Here is a 12109-nt window from a genome sequence, read left to right as displayed (position 1 = left end):
GTGTTGGACTTCCTCACCTGGATTTTTGGTGATGTTCTCACAAACACTGAAGACTGACAGTTTGGTATGCCAAGCCCTGTATCTTGGAGCTTGCCCTTATGAAGCTTGTTACTGCAGAGCAGAGGCTAAACTTGCTTGTGGTTGTGCCTAAGAGTCTTCCCCTGAGTGCCTCTTTGTTGGTCAGCTGTGATCATCCCTCTCTGGTTGCCACCTCAGCAAGTGGGTTCACTGCCCTCTGCTCTACATGGGACCTGACTCTCAGGAGTGTCGATCTCCCTGGCAATGCAGGATGTGGCTCCTGAGGAAGGGCCTGGACCCTGCATTGTGGGCTTCAGACAATATTCTTGACCAAAAGTGAGATGAGAAGTGAAGCAAGGTAGGGTTTCAGTGACTGAGAGATTTTGAGTGGAGTCAAGAGGTCTCTCTGGTGGGCATTCTTGCACACCAAATGGATGACCCTTTTTAGGTTTTAATGTGTTGGAGTAGCTGGAGGTGGATGTCTGAAACTATCAAACAGCAACCCAGCAGTCTTGACCCTTGAAGACAATTGTATAGCAATGCAGGTTACAGGGGGTAGTGGGGTGATTGTGAAAATCCTGTGGATCACAATCCCTTTATCCAATGTATGGATGGATGAGTAGAGGTATGAGGACCAAAACTGAATGAAAGGTGGTGTGTGATGGGAAGGATGAATTGTTTTTTTTTGTTTTTTTTTTTTTTTACTTTTTTTTAATTCTTATTTTTTTCTTTCTGGTATAAGGAAAATGATCAGAAGATGGATTAGGGTGATGAATGCACAACTGTGTGATGGTGCTTTGAACAGTTGATTGTGCACAACAGGTGATTTTATGGTATGTGAATATATCACAATAAAACTGAATTTAACATTTAACAAAAGTCAATGCATTGACTTATTTTTGGAAGGTTTGGAAGGCAATCAAGAGTTTTATATCTATCTTTCCCCTAGGTTTACCATTAAGATTGTGTTCTTATATGTATGAGAATTCATTCTATGCACCACCTTCCCACCTGGTAAATGGGGTTGATTACTGTCTTCAAAATTCACCAGAACACATAACAACCCCTACATTTTCAGGGATGGGATGACTGGGAGCTATTTAGAGGCTGCCTACTACAGAGAAAGTGAAGGAAATAGAAGGGAAGAGAAAGAATGAAAAGAAAACGTAGCAAAAGTTTTTAATTCGGGAACCTGCATCAAAGCTTTATGGGAGTCCTTTTGCACTTTTTCTTCCAAAATATTTTTAAGACCAAAATGCTTTCAAAATTTTAAGAAATTTTAAATGTTAAAGGTGTAAGCACAACAATTAAAGGCAATTATCTGATGGGATGGGAAGAGAAGATCCAACTATACATTATTTACCATAAACACTATTTAAATGTAAAGAAAAGGAAGTCTCTTGTCCCTCACCTCTTTCTTTGTGAGAGTGTCCACATGTTCCTCTCACATGTTTTCTAAATAAGCTTTCTGCTTGCTTACTGAAACTGTTGTGCCTCTGAATTTTTTCTTGTGGAACGTCAAGGAATCTGGAAAGCTGAATCTGACAACATATTTTGCCTAGCCAACCAAGAGACACTTATCTCTATCCATCTGAACTGGTAAGTCATGTCTCAACCAGGAGGCTTGGCCATATGCTTTCAATTTTCTTCTCTATCCCTCTTTCTCTCCCTCTCCCTCTTCCACTCCCCAACCCCACCCCCTCACTCTCCCTCTCAGTTCTCCATGACTTCCCCACTTGCTTGGCTTCTGGGTCTGTAGTAATCTAAGGACACTGATCTGGCTTCCCCAGGATCTAAACTTGGTATTCTGAGTTCTGACTACCACCTCAGAGATGGCAGGAGCCCAACTCCACACCATGCAGATCTAAGGACACTCAGAGCAATAGGTAATATAGCCCTTGAAACTTGATCAGGGGCTTCTCCCTGTGTTCAGCATGAGTCCAATGGAAGTGAAGTCAATTCCTGTTTCTACCCCCCTTCTCTATCTCTCCTTTCAGGTCTAGGAATCTAGGGGCTCTGACCAAGCTTGCCCAGGACATGAACTCAGTCTACTCTGAGCCCAAGGAGACTCAGAGTATTGGATGGTGGGTGATGCTGCCCTTGACACCCAACTGTGGCTTCTCCCTGTGCAGGAGGCCAATGGGAGCCAAATCAAGTCCCTCCACTTTTCCCCTCCCCTCCCCTCCCCCACCTCCTCTCTTCTTTCTCTTCTCCTCTCTTCTCTTCTCTTCTCTTCTCTTCTCTTCTTTCTCTCCTTGGTTCTATGAGACTTCCTACACTCTGGGAACCACCTCTTCATCCTGACCTGCCTAAGAAAATTTCCTTGCCCCTCAGACCCTTCCTCTTGCTGGATCTGTATCTGTTTCTCTTTCAATCCCTTCTACCAAGGTCCTCTCCCCTGCCTCCATGAGAGTCTCCTTCTCTTCTGTCCTCCTTTCAATGCCTTCTGAGACTTTCCATCCTTGTAACACAGGATTCTGGGCTAAGGGTTCTTGTACAAAACAAGGTATTCTCTTTTTTTTTAATTCATTTTATTGAGATATATTCACATACCATGCAGTCATACAAAACAAAGCATACATTCAATTTTTCACAGTACCATTACACAGTCGTGCATGCATCATCAAAATCAATCCCTGACACCTTCATTACCACACACACAAAAATAACAATAATAATAATTACAGTGAAAAAGAGCAATTAAAGTAAAAACACTGGGTGCCTTTGTTTGTTTGTTTTCCTTTCCCCATTTTTCTACTCATCCATCCATAAACTAGACAAAAGGGAGTATGGTCCATATGGCTTTCCCAATCACATTGTCACCCCTCATAAGCTACATTTTTATACAATCATCTTCAAGATTCATGGGTACTGGGTATAAGGTGTTCTCTTTAACATTCTAGGGAGTCACCTCTGGTCTATGATGATGGGAATTAAGTACTTTCAAAGGGAAGTATCTCCCCTCCAGGACTTAGTCATTTAGTCTCTGTGGAAACCCATTTCAGCTGAATATAAAGCTTCCCTTCTTATAGAGCATTCTTACTTTTCAGTCCTCAGGATACATGAAACTTAGAGGACAAAGAAATCCCTGGAAGTGTTGTTTTAGGTATCTTTCATGTGGGGCAACTGCCCCCAACTCAGCAGCATAGGTATAGCCATCTCCTAAGGAGGAATTTCCCAGGGAGGCCCAGCAACTTTACTCCCCATTTTTCCAAAGGATTGTGCCAGCAGAGAGAAAGGAATCCTCAAGACAATTGTCCTGGAGTACTTCCAGGCAAGGCCCAGGAAACCCACAGAAGCATAGGTCCAGATATCTCTCAGGAAAAGTGTCACAGGGAAGCCCAGAGAATAAACTCCCCATGTTCCCAAGAGATTGGGCAAGTGGAGAGGGAAATGCCCAGCTTTGATATACATTGGGAGGCTACAGAGTCACACTGTCCCTTGTGAGGTTGTTATGTTTCTTTTTCCAGAGAAAATGGGAAATGCCAACAGTCAATATAAGCTGGCACTAATGAGGCTCTTCCATTTCCTTTTCCAGAGAAAATGGGAAATGCCAACAGTCAATATAAACTAAAAGATGGGGAACCATAGCCCACCAATGATACTCTCAATTATAATACAATCTTCCAGTCTGTAAAAGGAAAGTAATCTGAAATTCCCTATGCCCAGATGTTTATGGCTTTCTATAAAGCCAAGGATCTGTGAGGGACTTGTTCCTTGTCTTACACCCATGTCTTATTTTAACAAAGAGGACAAGCCAACTTCAAGGATAAGAACAATATGGTCACCTCTTCTTAGAAGGTATTAAAAAAAATGTACCCACGGAGAGGCAAGATGGTGGCATAGAGAGGAGTGGAAGCTAAGTAATCCCCCTAGAACAACTACAAAAAACCAGAAACAACTAGTAAATAATCCAGAATAACTGCGGGGGGACAAACGAGACCATCCATTCATCATACACCAACCTGAATTGGGAGGAATGCCTGAGAACACAGCATAAAATCTGTAAGTAAAACCTGCGGATCCAAGTTGCGAGACCCCCTCCCCCATAGCCCGAGCTGCAAAGCCTCATGGTGCCAGAGAGAAGCTCTCTCCCAGCAAGCGAATATAGCTCAGCTGAGCTCCAACTGGGGTTTTAAGTAGTTAGCGTGAACTGCTCACTACAGGTACGCATCCCCAAAAAACAGACAGAGGCTTTGGGTGACGACTGACCTGGGAGAGCCGGAGGGTTGCCTTGGACTGGGTCTGAAGGGGACCATCTGTTTCTTTTTCGGCTCAGTGGAGAAAGCACCAGTCATTTTCAGTTTCCAGGGCTGTGACTCAGGGAAGGGTGGAGACAGCACAAGCAGAGAGTGAGACCATTGAAATGCTAATGACCTCCACCTGGGAGGTCTGTCTTCTCTAGGAGGAAAGGGGTGGGGCCCTTTCCATTCAGAACCAGACCCCAGAGCCTGGGGGAACATGGCCATATCTCCTCACACCAGTCAAGAATTATAGGCTAACAGGCATCACCTGCTGGGCAGAAAAGCACAGTGACCTGAGGCATCAAAGGGTGCAGCAATTTTCTAAGACACACCCACAGGGAAACCAGATACTGAATATTTCTTCTCTCTGGGACCTGAGCCTGTTCTGGTCTGGGAAAACCTGATTTGGATAACCAAGGAAACCATGCCTAGACAACAGAAAATTAAAACCTACACTAAGAAAAACAGAGTTATGGCCCAGTCAGAGGAACAAACGTACACTTCAACTGAGATACAGGAATTTAAACAACTAATGCTAAATCAATTCAAAAAGTTTAGAGAAGATATTGCAAAAGAGATAGAGGCTGTAAAGGAAACACTGGACATATATACGGCAGAAATCAAAAGTTCAAAAAAACAACCAGTAGAATCTATGGAAATGAAAGGCACAACATAAGAGATGAAAGACACAATGGAAACATACAACAGCAGATCTCAAGAGGCAGAAGAAAACACTCAGGAACTGGAGAACAAAACACCTGAAAGCCTACATGCAATGGAGCAGATGGAGAAAAGAATGAAAAAATATGAGCAACGTCTCCGGGAACTCAAGGATGAAACAAAGTACAATAATGTACGTATCATTGGTGTCCCAGAAGGAGAAGAGAAGGGAAAGGGGGCAGAAGCAATAATAGAGGAAATAATTAATGAAAATTTCCCATGTCTTATGAAAGACATAAAATTATAGATCCAAGAAGCGCAGTGTACTCCAAACAGAAGAGATCTGAATAGGCCTACGCCAAGACACTTAATAATCAGATTATCAAATGTCAAAGACAAAGAGAGAATCCTGAAAGCAGCAAGAGAAAAGCAATCCATCACATACAAAGGAAGCTTAATAAGACTATGTGCAAATCTCTCAGCAGAAACTATGGAGGCAAGAAGGAAGTGGTGTGATATATTTAAGATACTGAAAGAGAAAAACCGCCAACCAAGAATCCTATATCCAGCAAAGCTGTCCTTCAAATATGAGGGAGAGCTCAAAATATTTTCTGACAAACAGACAAGGAGAGACTTTGTGAACAAGACACCTGCCCTACGGGAAATACTAAAGGGAGCACTACAGGGTGATAGAAGACAGGAGTGCGTGGTTTGGAACACAATTTTGGGAGATGGTAGCACAGCAATGTAAGTACACTGAACAAAGGTAACTATGAATACGGTTGAGAGAGGAAGGTGGGGAGCTTGTGAGACACCATAAGAAAGGAGGAAAGATAAAGACTGGGACTGTGTAACTTGGTGAAATCTAGAGTATTCAACAATTGTGATAAAATGTACAAATATGTTCTTTTACGAGGGAGAACAAGCAAATTTCAACCTTGCAAGGTGTTAAAAATGGGGAGGCATTGGGGGAGGGATGCAATCAGCATAAACTGGAGACTGTAACTAATAGAATCATTGTATTATGCTTCCTTTAATGTAACAAAGGTGATATACCAAGGTAAATGCAGATAAGGGGGGGATAGGGGAGGCATGTTAGACACTTGACATTGGTGGTATTGTCTGATTCTTTATTCTACTTTGATTTAAGGTTATTTTTCCTTTTGCTGCTTCCTAGCTGTCATTTTATTTTCCTCTTTCTTTTGCCTCTCTACCTTCTTTGACTCTCCCTCCTGCCTTGTGGAAGAAATGTAGATGCCCTTATATAGATAGTGGTGAAGGTGGTGAACATGTAAATGTATGACCATGCAGAGAACTATCAATTATTTACTTGGGATGGAATGTATGGTGAGTGAACAAAACCATATTAAAAAAAAATGGGTTGATGACAAAACCTTGAGGGCAATATACTGAGTGAAATAAGCCAGACACATAAGGACAATTATTGCAGGGTCTCACTGATATACTAATTATAATATGTAAACTCATAGACATGAAATATAAGGTACCAAGATATAGGACGAGGCTTAAGAATGGGGACTGGTTGCTTAGCATGAGCAGAATGTTCAATTAGGATGAACTTAAATGTTTGGAAATGAACAGGGGTGTTGGTAGCAAGATGTGAGAATAACTAACAGCGCCGAATGGTGTGTGAATAAGGTGGAAAAGGGAAACCCAGAGTCATAAATGTCACCAGAAGGAAAGTTGGAGGTCAGAAGATGGGAATGTATAAAACTGAATCCTGTGGTGGGCAATGTCCGTGATCAGCTGTACAAATACTAGAAATCACTTCCATGAACCAGAACAAATGTATGACAATACAATTAGAAGTTAATAATAGAGGGGCATATAGGGAAGAACTATACCTATTACAAACTATATAGTACAGTTAGTAGTATTTCAACATTTTTTCATAAACAGTAACAAATGTACTATATCAATACTACGAGTCAACAATTGAGGGGAGTTGGTTAGGGATAGGGGAGGATTAGAGTTTCCTTTTCTTTTTTTCTTTTTTCATCTTTCACTTTATTTCTTGTCTGGAGTAATGAAAAGTTTCTAAAAATTGAACAAAAATTAAGTGTGATGGATGCACAGCTGTATGAGGGTACCCAGGGGCAAGTGATTGTACACTTTGGATCTTTGGATAACTGTATGGTATCTGAACAATCTCAATAAAAATGAAAAAAAAATGTACCACCAAAACAGTTAATTATAATAAGCTAAGAAAAGTTACTCAGGAGAAAGAGAAAAACCTGGTCCTGTTCCAGGGGAGGCTTGTGGAGGCTTATAAAATATACTAATATAAGCCCAGTTTCCCAGGAAAGTCATATTTTGCTGGGCACCCATTTCATTGTCCAGTCTGTCCCTGATATTCAGAGAAAGCTGCAAAAGGTCTCCATGGGCTGAAAATTTGAAATGATTAAACTTCCCTACCTAGGGAATTCTTGCTATTCTCCTAAGCAATAGGGGCTTCAAATTTAATAACTGAAGCCTCCTTTTTGAGGGTTGCCCTTATAAAACTTATTTTTGTAATAGCAAACCTAAGCCTAAGATTCACCTCAGAGAACTTCTTTTGTTGCTTAAATGTGGTCTCACTCACTAAGACAAACTATACAGATAAACTCACTACCTTCCCCCCAAAAACGGACATGACTTCCATGGATGTAAGTCTGCCTAGCAATGTGAGACATGGCTCCCAAGGATGACCTTAACAGTTTAGCCATTCCTTTGTAGAATTAGATGACCAGAAAAGGAAAATGAAATTTCAGTGGCTAAGATATTTCAAATAGAGTCAAGGAGTCATTCTAGAAATTTTTCTGATGCAAATTTCAGCCAGATATTGAAAACTGCCAGACTATGCCAAGCCGCAACTGAGTTCCTAAAAACTCTAGACAATACACTGAGCTCCATCTTGCTCCTGCTTCTGTTCAGACCATGAATACAATTTCTCACCCTGTTTGTTTCTTCTAGATTAGAAAGAAGTGTTTCGTAACAAGCTTCTCCTCACCAGAGTCTATGCTACTATTTCCCATGCTCAACCAGGCACCCTAAATACAATAGCCAGAGACTTCTGTGCTCCCACTAGGGCTTGTTACCCCACTGACAGCTTGAAGTAGCTACAGAAGATGGATCAGTCCAAATTCCTTTAGATTAAGGGAGCTAGAACTCTCTGACAGGGAAATGAGGTAGGGGTAGAATTTGGCAGTGGCTGGCTGAACAATGGGCAAATTCCCAGTAGCTGTCAGGCCTCAAGGAGAAAGAAGTCTCTGAGAAGAACAGCAATAAATAGCACCTGGGGCCCAAATGGCTGCCAACTGAGTGATTTACCATCAAACATCCACATATAAGAGAAAGGGGGAGGGTAGTAAAATAGTTAACAAAAATTAGAAAAGAAAAAATCTATAAAAGCAAATTGTTCCAGGGTTTGGACCTCTCACCCCTGAACTCTTTCTTTGCAAGACTGCATGTTCCTCTCACATGCATATTTTTTCCTCTTGTTAACACAATTCTATTTGCTATATTCACATACCAGATAATCATCCAAAGTGTACAATCAGTGGTTCACAGTATCATCAAATAGTTGTGCATTCATCACCATCAATTTTTAAACATTATCATTACTCCAAAAAATAAAAATAAAAATAAAAAGAACACCCAAATTATCCCAAACCTCTTATTCCCCCCCATTTATTTATTTATTTATTTATATTTATTTATTTATTTATTGTCTTTGTTTCCTTAGTCATCTGTCCACACACTGGATAAAGGGGTGTCAGTCACAATATTTTCACAATTACACAGTCAGACTTTAGGAACCTTAAGAGCTATGTAGTTATGCAACTATCTTCAAGAAACAAGGTTACTAGATTACAGCTCAACAGTTTCAGGTATTTCCTTTTGCTATTCCAATACACTAAATACTACAAAAGTATATCTATATACTGCATCAGAATGACCTCTCAACTTTATTTGAAATCTCTCAGGCACAGAAACCCTATTTTGTCACATGTCCCTTCTTCCTTTTAGTCCAAGAAGACTTTCTCAATCCCATGATGCCAGAACCAGGCTCATACCCAGGTGTGCCAGTTTGAATGTATTATGTTCCCCAAACACCATTATCTTTGATGTAATCTTGTGTGGGCAGATATTATCAGTGTTGATTAGACTGTAATTCTTTGAGTGTTTCTTTGGAGATGTGTCCCACCCATCTGTGGCTGATAACTCTGATAAGATAATTTCCATGGAGGCATGGCCCCACCCATTCAGGGGTGGGCCTTGATCCGTGGAGCCATATAAATGAGCTGACAAGCAGAAGGAACTCAGTGCAGATGTGAGTGACATTTTGAAGAGGAGCTGCAGCCAAGAAGGACACTTTGAAGAAAGCCCAGGAGCTGCAGATGAGAGACAGTTTGAAGATGGCTGTTGAAAGCAGACTCTTGCTCTGGAGAAGCTAAGAGAAGACAAACACCCCAAGAGCAACTAAGAGTGACATTTTTGAGGAACTGCAGCCTAGAGAGGAATGTCCTGGGAGAAAGCCATTTTGAAACCAGAACTTTGGAGGAGATGCCAGCCACGCGCCTTCCCAGCTAACAGAGATTTTCCAGACACCATTAACCATCCTCCAGTGAAGGTACCCTTTGTTGATGGACACTTCATGGCCTTAAGACTGTAACTTTGTAACTAAATAAACCCCCTTTTATAAAAGCCAATCCATTGCTGGTGTTTTGCATTCTGACAGCATTAGCAAACTAGAACACCAGGGGTTATATCCTACATTGCCAGGGAGAATAACACCCCTGAGAGGCATGTACCATGTAGGGGGGAGGGCAAAGAATTTACCTGCAGAGGTGGCTTAGAGAGAGAAGCCACATCTGAGCAACAAAAGAGATTCTCTAGGGGTGAGTCTTTGATATAATTATAGGTAGGTCTAGCTTCTCCTCTGTAAGAATATGTTTCATAAGGACAAGCCCCAAGATTGAGGACGTGGTCTATTTAATTGGTAGTAGCCAGTGCTTGTAAGTATATTGGGCAATCCCTAGGTGGAATCTTTCTACTTGCTTACTCAAAAAGGGAAGGAAGGTAGGAAGGAAGGAAGGAAGGAAGGAAGGAAGGAAGGAAGGAAGGAAGGAAGGAAGGGAGGGAGGAAGGAAGGAGGGAAGGAAGGAAGGAAGGAAGGAAGGAAGGAAGGAAGGGAGGGAGGGAGAGAGGGAGGGAGGGAGAGAGGGAGGGAGGGAGGGAGTAAGGAAAGGAGGAAAAAATGTAAAGGAAAAGAAAAGCTGAATGCAAAGTAAGGACAATGAACTATACTACACAAATAACAGATAAAGAAAGTACAGCTATATAAATATCATTGTAGGCTTTAAAGAAATAAGTATTACGAGGAATAAAAAGGAAGCTCTCAAGAGATACAGCATTCAACTCCAAAAGTGGAGAAAAGCTAAATATCTATGTCACTAATAATATATCTTCAAATATATGAAGTAAAATCTAACAAAAATAAAAGAAAAAAAGAGCTTGTATGTGCAGTAACAAAGTAAATAGATAATCAAAAGGAAAATGAAAAATAGGAATAGGTAATTTGCGCAAATACAAATCCAATTCAGCAATACATGTATGAATATTGCTCAAATTCAATCAATTACAAAATTAAGTGACACTGAAATACTAGAAATGAAGAAGAGCTCTTACCAATCTTGCTGATTGGAATCCTTAAAAAATGAGCATTTTCACATGGTGTTTGGTGAAATGTAAATTTCCAAAACTTGTTTTGGAAACAATCATAAAACATTTCAGTAAAAAATACAAACCAACTTTTGATTGCACCAATATAGAGTAGCTCCATTCCTCCCAGGTCCTTTCCCTTACACCTAAAACAGCTCAGACATTACACAACAAGCAAACATAGGAAGCCTATGAAAGATGGAAAGAAGAAGGTGGGCCCTGGACTTAAGGAACTACACTGCAATTAGTTCTCTGTGTTTCCTGATTGCCTCTCATATTAGGCCACAGGAAAAAAACACCAATCAGAATCACTGGCAGACCAAGACAAAAATAAAGTTCCAAGGACTGTGTTCCCCTAGGCATAGGGGTAATAAAAAGCTGACTTAACAACAGAAACCTTTGGCAATGCTCAGGCTACTCCAGGCAAACACTAAAAGAACACCCCACCCCACCATTATGGTTTCAGTGGGGACAACTGGTAGCTGATCTCCCACCTTTCCCCACTCCAACCCACTTGAAAGCACATGGACACCTCTAATACACCCACCAGCCATCAAGGAGACTATAGAAATCACTGCAAATTAGGGCTGTCAAGCACTGCACTTTCCCCAGCTACAGGTATCACTGAGGATCTGTGGGGACCTGAGCCTCAACAACCACCTAGCATCAATAAGACATAACAAAGGAGTGGAGAGTGGTTCCAGTTGGCACTCAACTGTTCCATTCTCCTCATGTCTGCAGGGCCTGGTGGGGTCTATCCCACCCTGCAGCTATAGAGTGGAATGAGTCACCCCTCTACTTACCCCTCCACAGCAAATCAACCTTAAAGTATACCTGAAGATAGTTCTATACAGAAAGGATATGACAACAGAAGAAGAATTACAACTTCAAAGAGAAAAGAACACTGGAATGATAAAAATAGGGCCAAATAGGGAAGAAGATGGCAGTATAGAGAAGCATGGGAGCTAGTTAGTCCCCCTGGAACAACTAATAAACAACCAGGAACAACTAATAAATAATCTGGAATAACTTCTGGGGGACAAACATGACTGTCCACACATCATACACCAACCTGGATTGGGAGGAATGCACAAGATCACAGCATAAAATCTTTAAGTAAAAACTGCAGATCCAAGCCAAGAGCCCCTCTCCAATGGCAGCCCAAACTGCAAATCCTCACTGAGCTACAGAGCAGCACTCTCTGAACAAGCAAATATTCCTCAGCCCAGCTCCAACTGAAGTTTTAATTAATGAATGTTGAATGTTTATGTGTTAGTTAGGGTTCTCTAGGGAAACAGAATCAATGAGAGGTGTCTCTGACTATCAAATTGTAAAAGTGACTCATGCAACTGTGGGTATGCATGAGCCCAAATTCTGTAGAGCAGTCATCAAACTGTCAACTCCAAGGAAGATGTCCGATGAACTCCTCAGGAAACAAACTGGCAACTTCAACGAAATCCTCA

Source organism: Choloepus didactylus, chromosome 8 (assembly GCF_015220235.1).
Source record: "Choloepus didactylus isolate mChoDid1 chromosome 8, mChoDid1.pri, whole genome shotgun sequence".
Taxonomy (NCBI): domain Eukaryota; kingdom Metazoa; phylum Chordata; class Mammalia; order Pilosa; family Megalonychidae; genus Choloepus; species Choloepus didactylus.
The sequence above is the reverse complement of the archived record's forward strand: the minus strand, read 5'-3'. Positions refer to the sequence as shown.